The sequence below is a fragment of the Leptodactylus fuscus genome, chromosome 5, assembly GCF_031893055.1.
Source record: "Leptodactylus fuscus isolate aLepFus1 chromosome 5, aLepFus1.hap2, whole genome shotgun sequence".
Classification (NCBI taxonomy): Eukaryota; Metazoa; Chordata; class Amphibia; order Anura; family Leptodactylidae; genus Leptodactylus; species Leptodactylus fuscus.
In genome coordinates, this window is record NC_134269.1 from 12,718,053 (window position 1) to 12,734,045 (window position 15,993).

The 15,993-nt window shown below is 50.4% G+C and overlaps 4 non-coding genes across 4 annotated transcripts; all 4 read left to right on the top strand.

The window, feature by feature from the left end:
• The first annotated feature begins 11,449 nt into the window (after positions 1 to 11,449).
• TRNAW-CCA (transfer RNA tryptophan (anticodon CCA)) lies at positions 11,450 to 11,521 on the top strand. The gene has a single exon. It is a non-coding gene; the product is annotated as a tRNA-Trp (tRNA).
• Positions 11,522 to 12,071: 550 nt separating this feature from the next.
• On the top strand, positions 12,072 to 12,143 carry TRNAW-CCA (transfer RNA tryptophan (anticodon CCA)). Its single transcript has one exon. It is a non-coding gene; the product is annotated as a tRNA-Trp (tRNA).
• Positions 12,144 to 12,684: 541 nt separating this feature from the next.
• TRNAW-CCA (transfer RNA tryptophan (anticodon CCA)) lies at positions 12,685 to 12,756 on the top strand. The gene has a single exon. It is a non-coding gene; the product is annotated as a tRNA-Trp (tRNA).
• Positions 12,757 to 13,306: 550 nt separating this feature from the next.
• On the top strand, positions 13,307 to 13,378 carry TRNAW-CCA (transfer RNA tryptophan (anticodon CCA)). The gene has a single exon. It is a non-coding gene; the product is annotated as a tRNA-Trp (tRNA).
• Positions 13,379 to 15,993: the final 2,615 nt, after the last annotated feature.

The following is a 15,993-nucleotide window of genomic DNA, read 5'->3' on the forward strand; positions in this document are numbered from 1 at the left end:
GCAACACAAAGTGCCGTTAGGACCTTGCTGAGGTCCCATTGGTGGACAGGAGCAGAAACTGCTGGTCTCAGCCTAGTTGCCCCTTTGATAAAGGTGCTCACTAAAGGATCCTGAGACAACCGCCTCCCCAGATAGGCGGACAAAGCGGCTACATGTACCTTCAGGGTAGAAGCTGCAAGCCCTCTGTCTAGGCCGTCCTGAAGGAAATCCAGGATCGCCCTCACAGGGGGATCGGAGGAGTCCACTTCGTGTTCCGTGCACCAAGCCTGGAAAATATTACCGATCCTACGGTAATTCTTATTGGTCGAGGTGGCTCTGGCGCTGGCTAAAGTCCTTAGGACGCCTTGAGACAGTCCTCTATTCCTTAATAGGGACTGGTCAACCTCCAGGCTGTCAGATTGAATCTCCTCAGATCGTGGTGTCTCAGCTCTCCTTGTGTCACCAGATCTGGGAGGGGGGGAAGCCTCCAATACCTGCCTTGACTCATCCACATGAGCTGGGCAAACCAAGTCCTTTTCGGCCAGAACGGGATTATGGCAATTCCCGAGACTTGGTCCTGTCTGATTTTCATCAATACCTTGGGTATGATGGAAACTGGAGGGAAGATGTATATCAGCCTGAACCTCCATGGGATGGACAGGGCATCCACTGCCAAGGCATTGTCCTCCTGGTACAGAGAGCAGAAGGTTTCCACCTTGGCGTTGAGTCGGGTTGCCATGAGGTCGACATCCGGAAGGCCCCATGTTTGGACAATCTGATGGAATATGTCTTGATTGAGAGACCATTCTCCTGATACAGGGATACCCCGACTCAACTGATCCGCTACTATGTTCAGGGAGCCCTTGATGTGAACAGCGGATAGGTGGGTCAGATTCTTCTCTGCCCACGTGAAGATCAAGTTCGCCTCTTTCAGTAGGGCTGGAACCCTGGTGCCGCCCTGTTTGTTCAAGTATATTACCGTCGTCATATTGTCTGACCGGACCTTGACTGCCTTCCCTTCGAGAAAGGGGGCGAAGTACTTCAGCGCCAGATAAACTGCTTTTAGCTCCTTCAGGTTGGAGGTTCCTACCTCTGGATTCCTCCACAGACCCTGGACAGTCCTGCCGTCCAGGTGGGCTCCCCATCCCGAATGGGACGCATCTGTTGTCAACAGGGTCCAACGAGGTTGAACCGAGGACCTTCCGTCTTTCAGGTGTCTCCACCATCTGAGGGAAAGACGGGTACCGGGAGAAAGGCAGATCTTCCTGTGCAGTCCCCGTGGAGATCCGTTCCAGGCTCTCAACACTTCCATCTGAAGGGGACGCAAATGCCATAAAGCCCAAGGGACCGCCTTGGCTGAAGAAGACATCAGGCCTAGGACCCGCATGGCGGTGCGAATGGTGATCCATCGGGACCTGAGAAGGCCCCGAATCGAAGCTTCTATTTTTGCTCGCCTTGGACGAGATAGGAAAATCTGCATGCTCTGGGAATCCAGAACAAACCCCAGGAATTTCTTCCGGGTGGATGGCACTATTTCTGACTTCTCCCAATTGATCAGCCAACCTAACTCCTGGAGGAAGGCGATGGCTATCTGGAGGTGGTGATGGAGAATTGAAGTAGACTGAGCTTTTATAAGCCAGTCGTCGAGGTAGGGAACCACGAAAAGGCCTTGAAGTCTGAGAGCGGCGGCAACTGGTGCGACCATCTTGGTGAATACATACGGAGCTGACGATATGCCGAATGGCAGAGCAGTGAACTGTAGGTGCTCTCTGTGACCAGCCATAAGAACGGCTATACGTAGATATTTCCTGTGTGGCGGGAAGATGGGGATATGTAAGTAGGCATCCTTTAGGTCCAGGGTGACCATGACCTCGTCGCGCAATAGGAAACTGGTTACTGAGTCTATGGACTCCATCCTGAAAGGTTTTTTCTTTATGAAGAGGTTGAGGAACCGAAGATCTATAATCATCCGCCACCCTCCTGTGGACTTTGGAACCAAGAACACGGGTGAATAAACTCCTTGACCCACTTCGGGAGGAGGGACTCTTTCCAGGGCCCCCTTTGAGAGATATTCTGCGACGGAAGCCTCCAGGCAATCTTGTTGCAGGGCTGGTAAGACCCGCGTAGTGATGAAACGATCCACCGGAGGATGGGAGAACTCTATTGCGTATCCTCGCTGAACAACTTGAAGGACCCATGGGTCCAGAATGTGAAGATGCCATGCCACAAGGAAATTCGAAAGGCGCCCTCCTACGGGAGAGCTGGTCACAGAGAGCGGCGTCTCCTCAAAACCCCTTCTTCTTAGGGTCCTCCTTGGGGATCCCGCGACCCGCCCCCTTCGGACGGTATCTGGGGTGTCTCTGGCTTCCCTGTTGAGGCCTGTATTGAGACGTGGAGCCTCGACCCCTAGAAGGGGGAGGCCTTCTTTCTCTGGTTGCTTGTGGTAGTGATCTCCCTCTACCATCAGCCAATCCCTCCATCAAATCGTCCAGCCCTTGGCCGAAAACCTTTCCAGGTTGAAAGGGGAGGGAACACAAGAAAACTTGGAGGCGACATCAGCCCGCCAAGGTTTGAGCCACAAGGGCCTCCTGGCGGCGGTATTGAGGGCCATGGCCTTGGAAGCCAGCTTCACCTGCTGTCTTGCCGATTCTCTCAGGAAATCCGTAGCGAGACGGATCTCCCCCATGGATGCCAGGATGTCGTCCCTGTTAACCCCGGAGTCGATATCCCGTTCCAGGCGGTCCAGCCGGGCTTGAAGCTTATCAGCTACTTCCGTTGAGGCGATGCCCACCGTCACCTGGGCTGAAGCAGACGAATACGCCTTCTTGAGCGTTGAATCCACTCTCCTATCAAGCAAATCCTGAAGATTTGACCCGTCATCGATAGGCACGACAGTGCGACGGGAAAGCTTAGAGATGGCTAAATCCACCTTGGGTGGCGGACCCCAGCGATCCAGTTGGGAGGGATCAATCGGATATACTGCTTTGAAAGCTCTGGTGGTGACGTAAGCCTTCTCCGGCTGCTTCCATTCTTGTTCCATTAGGCTGGCCATGGAGGCGTCCACTTGGAAAACCCTCCGCTTCCCAGAGGTGGACGCAGAGGCTTCCCCCTCGCCAACCTGGTCCCACGACCGGATGGCCTTCAGCAGTTTATTAGTCTTCTCCCGATGGAAAATTGGTCTGCTGGTACAGGAGGACTGATCGTCCGATGATATGGACACATCCTCCACCTGGAGGCGCTCCAGGGAGGGCAGTGAAGCAGAACGCCTTTCCACGCGCTGCTTCTTGGTGAGCTGAGCCAGTGAAGTACGGATATCCTTTAAAGAATCATCCTGCAAAAAACACAAGGATACTTAGAAGCCGGGGGGACCCTTCCCCTCTTTGCGGCAACCGTACTCACCATGTACTCCTTGACCCATGCTACCATATCACTGGTAACGGGTTCCTCCCGCAGAGGTCCCCTGCATTGCTGGCAGCGTGACCAGTCATAGCCTAAAGGCAAAACAATGACATTCAGGATACTCCCACCATTGGGAGAATTAGCAGACGAAAAAACCGCACCTACCATCAGGTAGTGGGACGTCACAATCAATGCAAGCCAGGTGTCTCCTTTTAGAAGACCTCTTCCGTCTCACTTGATCCCCGGGAGGGGTAGAAGAGGAAGACATGACAAATAGAAACTAGTTTTCAGCGATACCTAAGCATGGAATATGAAACATCAGAGGAGTACATTCAAGGAACCATATGAGGAGACTCACCCAGCTTCTGCAGACCACTTACCAACCTTCAGCAGAGTTTGCAGTGGAATAAATGCAGTTTTGAAGCGGAAACCACAAGCCACAGCGCAGAAACCAGCTAGGGATTAGACTAGCAGGCAATGAGGGATGCAACCTGCCTCCTTTTACAGCCCCATATCCGGAAGGGGCGTGGCCTTAGTCAAAAGAGCTCCGTTCCTTTTGCCCTTCATAAGACTCCTAGCCCTTCAAGTCACGCTCCCCCCTTGAGCCAACTACTTTGGCACGTACCTTAAGCTCCTGAGGCCCTCCAGTGTCCAACGCTGCTGTTCGCGTGGTCCCGGAGCGGCGAAAGCCAAAAACCGGAAGTTGCCGGTGTTACATTACCAAACGACCGGCCGGAACCCTCCTACGCAGAGGAAAGGTTCCGCGAAACCGGAAGTTCCCCTCATGGAGCCGCGCGAACACGCCGGCTGGCTGCGCGCGGCTCCCGAAGCCCAGAGGACTGGATGCCGGGGAAAGGTAGAAGGATCGCGTGAGGGAGGTGGGTAAAATAGGTAACCTTAATCTTACCTATTATCTTTGCAGGACCGACACAGAAGTCCAAAGGGGCAGAGTGCATCATTGAAGACACCTGAACAGGTCTGAACAGGTAAGTACCTGAAACTTCTTCTTTACTCTTTCTCTTTAGGAGGACACAGAGTCCTCCCCACCTGTCCGATCCTTTACACAGGACAGAAAAAACGCACAGGGGGGAGGTATCTGTGCCCTCTTAAAGGGAACAAGCCATGTGAAATTAATACATGGCTAATTAAAATTCCGCCTGTCCTACCAGCACACAGGGGCACGAAATACCCCACATTGTGCCGCTGGTAGGGACGACAGGGAAACGCTGTTAAAGGGAGTCTGTCACAGAACCCAGCGCCGAAGAGAACTAGGTGAGGGTCAAGTGATTGAAAGAGTATCTTCCCCTTGCAAATTGCTGACTCCGTTGCCTAGCCCTCAAGGTTATAGTCAATATGTGCATGAGCCCTTTGGAGCAAGGAAGGATGTGAGGTTCACCTTTTCGAGCAACAGTAACGCCCTGCTGGCTCCAATGTGCTGATTTGCATATTGAAAAAAACAGCGTTAACCAGCTGCGGGAGGCAGCCATTCAAAAGGGGGAAGGAGTATCTGATTCGGGTGACCCTAACCTATCCGTTTGCTAGGGTTGTTGATTTGCTGGGTTTGGGTGACAGACTCCCATTAAATGGAATAAAAAAATAGCTCTTCTAACATTAAATTTTTATTAAGAATTTTCCAAGGGTTTTACAAAAGGGAAGGTGGGGGAGAGGAAAGGCAGGGGGAAATCAGGGAAACAATGCGAAAAAACTGGGGAAAAAGGGGTCAGGAAAAGGGAACAGGGGGAGGGGGAGGCGGACTCTGACGCAGCAGAGTAACAATGAACAATGCAGATCAGATAATCAGAGAAAAAACAAAAACAAAAAAAAGAAAGAGAAATGCAACAAGAACCATAATGCGTTGTAAAAGCATAACAAAAGGAACAGCAATCCGCAATACTGAAGTACTAACTGAGGTTATGCGAACATCAGAAAGGTAATTGACAAGAAAGAATTCAAGAAATAGGCAGGCATCACACAGGCGAGGAAGGGAAAAGAGCACGAAAGTCAGCAGAGTAATAGAACATGTTCCACAGTAGCCAGGTCTGATGGTGAAGTCGGTCATCAGGGCGAAGCATCGCCAGCATGTCCTCCATTGTGCGGATATGGAGGAACTCCTTAAGCCAGGAAAGGAGCGTGGGGGGGGACTGGGACTTCCACAGTCTCGGGATGACTGAACGCGCGGCTACCAACATAAACCCCAAAAGCTTGCGAATAGGTTTCCGGAATTTGCGAGGGAAAAGAGAAAGAAGCAGAGGGGCCGGGTCATCTTCTAAAGCAACACCTGTCACCTGAAAAATAACCCCTCTCACACTATCCCAGAAAGGGCGAAGAAGGGGACATCCCCACCAGATGTGAGCCATCGTACCTCGATCGGTGAGACATCTCCAACACCTATCAGAGGTGGTTGGAAAGATGGTGTGGAGCAGAGTCGGGACCCTGTACCACCTAGAGAGGATTTTATAGTTTGTCTCCTGAGCCTTGCAAGAGATGGAGAACTTATGGCACATCTCGAAGGCCGACGACCACACACCCGGCGGGAACACCACCCCCAACTCCCTCTCCCAGCCCCCCACGAATGGTGGTAAGCCACTCCCCGGACCCTCCAACAGGAAGTTGTATAGAAGAGAGACCGTATGTTCCGGTCGTGAAGCAGAGAGGCAGAGGCGTTCTAAAGGCAGTAGCAGTCTATGCACATTCTGCGACCGCTTCAAGGATAAATAAAAATGGGATAGTTGGGAACAGTGCCAATGAGCAGTTACGGAGTCCGGACTGGGGACTAAAGCCAGCAGCTCCGAGCGGGGAAGGAGAGTAGAGGCAGAGGAAACATGTGTAAGCCGGAGGAGAGGATGGACAGGGGGGCGACCCAGAAAGGAGGAATTAAACGCCGCTGGAAAATCGGGGTTGCCCGAGACTGGAGTCAGAGGGCCGTCATTCTGGAAGAGCAAACGCATACCACTATAGATTCGACACACACCCATAGTCTGACTCGCTACGAACGGGAGCAAATAGGGCTTACAGTCCGTCCAAAATTTCCTGTGGAGCCAAGGGAGCGCCGTGAGTGGTATAGGGCTCAAAGACTCTTCTAAGGCAACCCAGAGCCTAGAGCGGGACGAATGGCGCCAGTCAAGAATACGCGTAGCGACTGCCGCAAAGTAATACTTAGAGCAGTCAGGCACTGCCAGGCCTCCTTTCTTTTTGGGTCGGGACAGAGTATTCCGAGCAATTCGAGGGGGTTTAGAAGACCAAATAAACTTACAAAAAGCCTGTTTGACCGCTGTGAAAAAAGAGGCTGGGAGAATACATGGGACCGTTTGGAAAAGGTACAATAGACGGGGGAGAACGTTCATTTTCAGGAGGTTGATGCGCCCTAACCAGGAGAGACCCTTCGCATCCCAACGACCGAGATCAGATCGCAGCGTGCGCAGTAACGGAAGAAAGTTCAATGAATAGGTGTCTGACAGGAGAGTAGGAAGCTGAACTCCCAAGTATCGGATCGACTTGTGGGACCATTGGAAAGGAAAAGAGGCTCGCAGAGAGCTAAGGTCCGTCGCAGGTAGGGAAATATTAAGCGCGGAGCTTTTAGAGAGATTTATCTTATAATTACTAAAAGAGCTGTAAGTGTCAATTTCCTTAAGGATAGATGGGAGAGACGTAAGGGGCTGTGTGACAAAGAGAAGGACATCGTCAGCGAATGCAGAAACTTTTAGGTGTAGGTCACCTGTCCGCAAGCCATTAATATCAGGGTTCTTCCTAATCGCCACCAGGAGGTGTTCCATGACTAGCGCATATAATAGGGGGGATAGGGGGCATCCCTGGCGCGTACCATTGTAGATAACGAAGGGAGAGGAGAGGGATCCGTTGACCCGAACCCGAGCCTCAGGCGAGTTATAAAGAGCTCGGATACGAGTAAGCATAGACGGGCCAAGTCCCAATTGAAGAAGCGTGGCTTCCAAGAACCCCCAGTCCACCCTGTCGAAGGCCTTCTCCGCGTCCAAAGAAAGAAGTAACATAGGCGTATGCGAACGCTGAGCATGACGGATGGCGAAGAAGGCCTTCAGGGTATTGTCGCGAGCCTCCCTACAGGGGATAAAACCCACCTGATCAGGGTGAACAAGATCCCCCATATGTGGGCTAAGTCGGTTGGCTATCAGTTTGGCGTATAATTTAGCGTCAGTGTTAAGAAGGGAGATAGGCCTATAGCTGGAGCAGAGGGAATGATCCTTGCCCTCCTTAGGTAGGACGGTAATGTGCGCTTGGAGAAAGGAGGAAGGGAAGGGCGTATCAGAAGAGACTGAGTTGAAAGCGCGTAAAAGAGGCAGGAGCAGTTCAGCCTTAAGAGTTTTATAAAATCGAGCCGTGTAGCCGTCAGGGCCGGGGCTCTTACCTCCCGGAAGAGATGAAATACCCGCCTCTAATTCCTGTTCCGAGAACGGAGCCTCAAGCAAAGCCACGTCGTCACGCGACAAGGACGGCAAAGCGGTCTCCGGCACATATTGTGCTAATGTAAGTGCAGAAGGCGAAGGGGAGTGAGGGGGTCCAGGAGGGGAGAGATGATAGAGGGAGCTATAATAGTCTGAAAAGGCGGAAGCGATATCAGAAGTAATATGCGCGATGGAGCCCGACGGTTTCTTAATGGCCAAAACGTGGGAGGCGGCACGGCGATCACGTACAGCTCTCGCAAGAAGGCGTCCTGCCTTGTTTCCCCATTCATAGAAGGAGCGCTGCCCCAGCTGACGCAACCTCTGCTGCCCCCGCTCAAGGATAGACTTTATTTCCTGACGCGCGGCTGTCAAAGCGGCCAACGTTGATTGCTGAAGGGATTGTTTGTGCTGGGCCTCTAAGGACGCCAGATCCGACAAGAGTGAGCGGAGTCTCAAACCTGCCTCCCTCTTCAGACGCGCCCCGTGCCTCATCAAGACCCCACGAAGTACACAACTCAAGGGCTTCCGACTGGATAGGGGGTGATGTAGCATCATTCGCGTGATCCTGAAGAAAGTGAGAGGTGGAGAGTTTCAGATCAGCTAAGCATTGAGCATCAAGAAGCAGAGATTCGTTCAGTCTCCAAGTAGTAGAACGAGGACACGAGGACGGGGGACGGAAAGAGCAGGAAACAGGAGCATGGTCAGAGAGGAAAGTCAAGCCAATTGTAGAAGTGTCAACGAATGAAAGGAGACCGTGAGAGAGGAAAACGTAATCGATCCTACTATATGAATTATGTGGATGTGAGAAGAAGGAATAGTCCCTGTCCAGAGGATGAAAGATGCGCCAGACGTCACACAAAAGCATAGAGCTTAGAAGCCTTCTAACCTTGTTAATGGCACCATAAGAAAGTTGGGACCTGCCCGAGGAGGTATCCAATAAGGGGTTAAGGGCCAGATTGAAATCCCCGCACACAATCAAATGGCCTTTAGCGAAATCTTGGAGGGTCGCAAGAGTAGACAAAAGAAAAGGGACCTGATCAGTATTAGGGGCATAAATATTAGCTATAGTATACAGTACCCCAGAAATTTCGCAGATCAAGAACAAAAACCTGGCATTTACATCAGACAGAGAATCTAGGACTTTGATCGGTAAATTCTTATGAAAGAAAACCGCTACACCTCTGACCTTACCTTGTTGGCTGCCACTGTGGAACCAAAGCGGAAAGTACCGATTCTTGATCGCTGGAGCACGATCGGACAGAAAGTGTGTCTCCTGGAGGCACAGAATCTGTACTTTGCGCTTGTGTGCATCATACAAAATTTGCGAGCGTTTCTCCGGGACATTAAGTCCTTTGACGTTGAAAGATGACACAGAGATATCCGCCATCTCAGGGGGAAGAGGAAGGGGGGAACAGGAAACGGGTCAACAAAATAGAGTAACCAGAAAAGGTCTAAAAGAGCAACAGACAAAACAGCAAGGGGGGACAAACAAGGAAAGGAAGAGGGTTCTGGAGTTACCCTCAAAGGGAACTAAGAGGGCCGGAGCACAGGTCTCCAACGGGCCCCGCACTGCAGGGACCAAACTATGTGGGGACGAGAAAGACAAGACGCAAGGCAGATGTAGGATGAAAAGAGCAAGCGAAAGGAAGAGAGAAATATAGACAAAGAAAAGTCAAGAGTCAGAAAAGGGGAGAGAAAGAGTAAAAGAACAACCCAGAGCAAGAATACTCCGGCTCCGACACACGAAATTTGCAACAGAGCTTATAGAGCAATAAGTACGGTGCAATAACAGTACTAAAGACATGAGAAAACGAAGATATGGGCAATAACAGTCAAATCGCAACATAACTGCAAAACAACCAGAGAACAGATATGGATAAAGAGTCTGTCAAAAAAGAGGAAGACAGCAACCACAGAGCAGCATGGTCAGTGCGGAAGCAACCGGGCCGAAGAGGACCACCGCCCGCGTTGGGATCTTTGGGAGCGGGGCGGGTCCCCGGGACGATGATCAGCTGCATCCCACTGCAAGCGAGGAGGACCGGTGTGATTAGGATCAGCCAAAAGTGAAGACCAGTCCGGCAACTGCAGAGGGGGGAGATTCAGGACTCGGAGGAAGGTCGGCAGGTCAGCCGGATGAGCCAGTGAAAGGACACGGTCCCGGTGGCGAACCTGGAGCGCGAAAGGGAAGCCCCAGCAGTATGGAATCTTACGATCCTGTAGGATGGACAGAAGAGGCTTCATGGCAGAGCGTTGACGCAGGGTGTATCTAGAGAGATCCGGGAAAATAGACAAATCATGGCCCTCAAAGGGCACAGTGCGGCTGTTGCGGACCTTCTGCATAATCTCCTCTTTGACAGCATAAAAATGAACTCTGCATATCACATCACGAGGTTTAGAGTCATCAGCGCTGCGAGGACGCAACGCCCGGTGAGCACGGTCCATTTCAATAGGAGAGCCAGGTGGGCGCCCCAGCAGAGAGTTAAACAGTCCCGTGAGTGTGGGGACCAGGTCGGCCGTTGGAACAGACTCAGGGAGGCCGCGTATACGGATATTGTTGCGGCGGTTACGATTCTCAATGTCATCCATGTGCGAGATCAAATTGCGCATCTGAGAAGAATGAACATCAGAATCCTGTTGCAGGGCAGCAATAGAGGAAGAAGCTGTAGATTGAAAGTCCTCCAAGGCCTGTACCCGTTGTTGTAGATCCGAAACGTCAGATTTCACAGCACGCAAATCATGTCGCCACGCGCGCTTTAGGTCAGAAGCAAGACTGTCCATATCTCTCCTACTCAGTGCTAGCAGGGCCTGCAGCTCCGGGTGTTTCTGTAGAGTAAGAGCAGCTTCATCAGGGGGGGGGAGGTGGGAAACAAAAGAAGGGGCATCTGCCCGCAGGGCCGTGTGAGCAGGAGTAGGCTGGGAGGGTCTCTTACAGGTCTCTGGAGGCCAGGAGTCCTCATCGGAAGAGGCGCCATCAGAGGGTGACTGGGGGCTCCGCTGGGCAGGATGTGGAGTATGGAGGAAGGATTTCTTATGCGGGGGGCTAGCACCCCAGTCAGCAGGGTCAGAGGGGCCAGCATACGGGGGGGGTGACCTGTCGGAGTTGAGGAGGAGTGTGTAGGAGAGACCCAGGGGTGCCAGCAGCAGCCTCACCCTGGGAGGGTGCAAAGGACTCCACTGCTACATCTGCTCCCTGCCTGGGAGCAGTTGGGGAAACGGCCACATCCAGGGCTTCACTCCCCTTAGAGTAGGACGCCTGAGGCTGTTGTACCTGAGAGAGTCCTGATGTCCCAGCAGAGGGAGCCATGCCTGCAGGCGTCCGTGCGCGAGTGTCCTGTGTGAGAGGAGCGCCGCCGCCGCCATGTTCCGGAGCCTGGCGTGCAGGGAGGGAGGACGAAGAAGATGGCGGCTCCCCAGCGATGTAGGCCGCAGCATCCAGAGTCCCGCGCCGCTCGCCGCGAGGGGCAAAGTAGTCCGGGATGGAGCTCTCCATATGCACGGAGGTGAGAGGAGTCTCCCTGTGTCTCTGGGAGCGCGTTTTGCCCATCGTGGAGGGTATTGCACCGGTGGATGTCGGAGCCTGGAGCGGAGCTCGGTTCACAGGCGTCCGCTCGCGTGCATGCCTAGCCACGCCCCTCCAAAATAGCTCTTCTATTGACCTCGTGGCGCAACGGTAGCGCGTCTGACTCCAAATCAGAAGGTTGCGTGTTCAAATCACGTCGGGGTCAGTTCCCGTCTTTTTCATCATCTAGTAACCCAAAAAGGATCAAAATGCTCTGTAATAAGACTTCCAGGAAAAAATCAATGTGCGTGTTCCTAAACTACTATGTCCTGTTCCTTCTTTATTCTACCACTTGGGAGTCTTGGAAAATTGTCTTTCTTCAAAATTCCTTTATCGCCCACTCACAATCGGGATGTCGCCAATCAAACTTGCTGTTAAATGGGGTAAATGGAACGCCCATTCATCCACCTTATGGGGCATTGGCCGCGTATCTCGCTCCAGAAGAAAAAGCTCCATTTTTAACTTATGCAGAGGTAGGCTGGGATTGGCATGATCGCGCCAAGCCAGAAATATGGTGAGTAGAAAGAGCTGGCTTGTTTTCTGGGGATCGCTTTCCACTGGCGGCAAGATATCAACGCACGCCTATTTTGATCCTTTCTGAATTGGGGTAATATTTCTTTTATTCAAAATCATGATATCAATCAGAACGAGCAGATGATCAGCTTTTTATCGTTGATATTGGGTGCCAAAAAGGCTCTGCAAACAGTCGAGCCCGAGACCTCGTGGCGCAACGGTAGCGCGTCTGACTCCAGATCAGAAGGTTGCGTGTTCAAATCACGTCGGGGTCATCTGTGCGTTTTACCAGGAGAGTTCCAGCATGAGACTGATGTTCCTTTCTCTACAGCTAATATGTCCAAACGGTCTTTCTACCGCTCGTGTAAAAAAGTCTTTCTTCAATAGTCGTCATTCAGTTGCTCAAGATCAGCGTTTAGTGATGGAAAAACGCTCTTAAAGGGAGTCTGTCACAGAACCCAGCGCCGAAGAGAGCTAGGTGAGGGTCAAGTGATTGAAAGAGTATTTTCCTCTTGCAAATTGCTGACTCCGTTGTCTAGCCCTCAAGGTTATAGTCAATATGTGCATGAGCCCTTTGGAGCAAGGAAGGATGTGAGGTTCACCTTTTCGAGCAACAGTAACGCCCTGCTGGCTCCAATGTGCTGATTTGCATATTGAAAAAAACAGCGTTAACCGGCTGCGGGAGGCAGCCATTCAAAAGGGGGAAGGAGTATCTGATTCGGGTGACCCTAACCTATCCGTTTGCTAGGGTTGTTGATTTGCTGGGTTCTGGTGACAGACTCCCACTAAATGGAATAAAAAAATAGCTCTTCTATCGACCTCGTGGCGCAACGGTAGCGCGTCTGACTCCAGATCAGAAGGTTGTGTGTTCAAATCACGTCAGGGTCAGTTCCCGTCTTTTTCATCATCTAGGAACCCAAAAAGGATCAAAATGCTCTGTAATAAGACTTCCAGGAAAAAATCAATGTGCGTGTTCCTAAACTACTATGTCCTGTTCCTTCTTTATTCTACCACTTGGGAGTCTTGGAAAATTGTCTTTCTTCAAAATTCCTTTATCGCCCACTCACAATCGGGATGTCGCCAATGAAACTTGCTGTTAAATGGGGTAAATGGAACGCCCATTCATCCACCTTATGGGGCATTGGCCGCGTGTCTCGCTCCAGAAGAAAAGGCTCCATTTTCAAATTATGCCGAGGTAGGCTGGGATTGGCATGATCGCGCCAAGCCAGAAATATGGTGAGTAGAAAGAGCTGGCTTGTTTTCTGGGGATCGCTTTACACTGGCGGCAAGATATCAACGCATGCCTATTTTGATCCTTTCTGAATTGGGGTAATATTTCTTTTATTCAAAATCATGATATCAATCAGAACGAGCAGATGATCAGCTTTTTATCGTTGATATTGAGTGCCAAAAAGGCTCCGTAAACAGTTGAGCCTGAGACCTCGTGGCGCAACGGTAGCGCGTCTGACTCCAGATCAGAAGGTTGTGTGTTCAAATCACGTCGGGGTCATCTGTGCATTTTACCAGTAGAGTTCCAGCATGAGACTGATGTTCCTTTCTCTATAGCTAATATGTCCAAACGGTCTTTCTACCGCTCGTGTAAAAAAGTCTTTCTTCAATAGTCGTCATTCAGTTGCTCAAGATCAGCGTTTAGTGATGGAAAAACGCTGTTAAAGGGAGTCTGTCACAGAACCCAGCGCCGAAGAGAGCTAGGTGAGGGTCAAGTGATTGAAAGAGTATTTTCCTCTTGCAAATTGCTGACTCCGTTGTCTAGCCCTCAAGGTTATAGTCAATATGTGCATGAGCCCTTTGGAGCAAGGAAGGATGTGAGGTTCACCTTTTCGAGCAACAGTAACGCCCTGCTGGCTCCAATGTGCTGATTTGCATATTGAAAAAAACAGCGTTAACCGGCTGCAGGAGGCAGCCATTCAAAAGGGGGAAGGAGTATCTGATTCGGGTGACCCTAACCTATCCGTTTGCTAGGGTTGTTGATTTGCTGGGATCGGGTGACAGACTCCCATTAAATGGAATAAAAAAATAGCGCTTCTAACATTAAATTTTTATTAAGAATTTTCCAAGGGTTTTACAAAAGGGAAGGTGGGGGAGAGGAAAGGCAGGGGGAAATCAGGGAAACAATGCGAAAAAACAGTGGAAAAAGGGGTCAGGAAAAGGGAACAGGGGGAGGGGGAGGCGGACTCTGACGCAGCAGAGTAACAATGAACAATGCAGATCAGATAATCAGAGAAAAAAAAAAAAAAAAAAAAAGAAAGAGAAATGCAACAAGAACCATAATGCGTTGTAAAAGCATAACAAAAGGAACAGCAATCCGCAATACTGAAGTACTAACTGAGGTTATGCGAACATCAGAAAGGTAATTGACAAGAAAGAATTCAAGAAATAGGCAGGCATCACACAGGCGAGGAAGGGAAAAGAGCACGAAAGTCAGCAGAGTAATAGAACATGTTCCACAGTAGCCAGGTCTGATGGTGAAGTCGGTCATCAGGGCGAAGCATCGCCAGCATGTCCTCCATTGTGCGGATATGGAGGAACTCCTTAAGCCAGGAAAGGAGCGTGGGGGGGGACTGGGACTTCCACAGTCTCGGGATGACTGAACGCGCGGCTACCAACATAAACCCCAAAAGCTTGCGAATAGGTTTCCGGAATTTGCGAGGGAAAAGAGAAAGAAACAGAGGGGCCGGGTCATCTTCTAAAGCAACACCTGTCACCTGAAAAATAACCCCTCTCACACTATCCCAGAAAGGGCGAAGAAGGGGACATCCCCACCAGATGTGAGCCATCATACCTCGATCGGTGAGTGTGATGTTGTTATAAGTAAGTTCTGTATGTTCTGTTCTGCTTACTTATTCTGCTTTGTCTGCCTAGCAACAGTGAGGTAGTAATGGAGGAGGAGCTGAGCTTAGGGGGAGGAGTTGTTAGACAGGGAGCCATGATGGAGCATGGAATAAAGTGTTCTGATCTACAAGAGTAACCATCTCATAGTGGACTTATTCCAGAAGACCTGCATCCTCACTACAACACTACAATTGGCGACGAGGATTAAGAATCATCAGCTAAAGGTATTTCACTGCTACAGAAAACTGTTTACAAGACTGCAATCCTAGCACCAGCCATGGCCTGCTTACCCTCCTTTGCTGTATTTGATGTGCACCAGCCCCAAGCAAACTTAGCAGCATGCTGGAATAAATGGCTGAAACGCTTTGAGATATTCCTGCAAGCAATGAACATTACTGACAATGCAAGAAAGAAAGCCATGTTATTGCACTATGCAGGGGAGCAAGTCTATGATATCTTCACAACTCTGCCCAATACAGGGGAGGACAGTGACTATGATCTAAGCAAAGCAGCACTAACTAAGCATTTCTCTCCAGACATAAATGCAGCTTTTGAAATTTTCAAGTTTAGACAGTCAAAACAGTCAGCAACAGAAACCATTGATGAATATCATGTCCACTTAAGACAACTTGCAGCTTACTGTGAATTTGCAGATATAGACAAGGAAATTCTGATGCAAATCATACAAGGTTGTGTGTCCTCTAAGTTAAGGAGACAAGCACTCAGAGATCCCACCATGACTTTAACAAAGCTACTGGACATTGCACGTATTCATGATGCAGCAGAGAATCAAGCTAAACTTATAGAGAACACAGACTGTATACCAGAGCAGCCATCTTCTGTAGCAAAGCTCACTCAGAAGCCACATGTGCCTCACACACAGGCTGCAGCCTGCTACAACTGTGGAGGTCCTTATCCTCATCAGAAACCATGCCCAGCAAAGGGAGTAACTTGTCATAACTGTGGGAAACAAAATCACTTTGCAAAAGTCTGCAGATCAAAATCACAATCTTCTCTCTCTGCTAAACAAGCCTTGCCACAGAAAGTTCAGGCAGTGCAGTCAGTGTCCCCTGCTGATGAGCCCAGCAGCACCTGCTTATTCTCAGTGACTGAGGGGTCTCACAATGTGCATGCAATGTCTAATCCCAAACAAGTCATCTTAATACATGGCAATCCGGTGGAGACACTGGTAGATACAGGGGCGTCTGTCAATGTTATTAGTCATGCCACTTATAGCCAGCTAAAGAACAAACCTGCTTTGCAATGTACTAA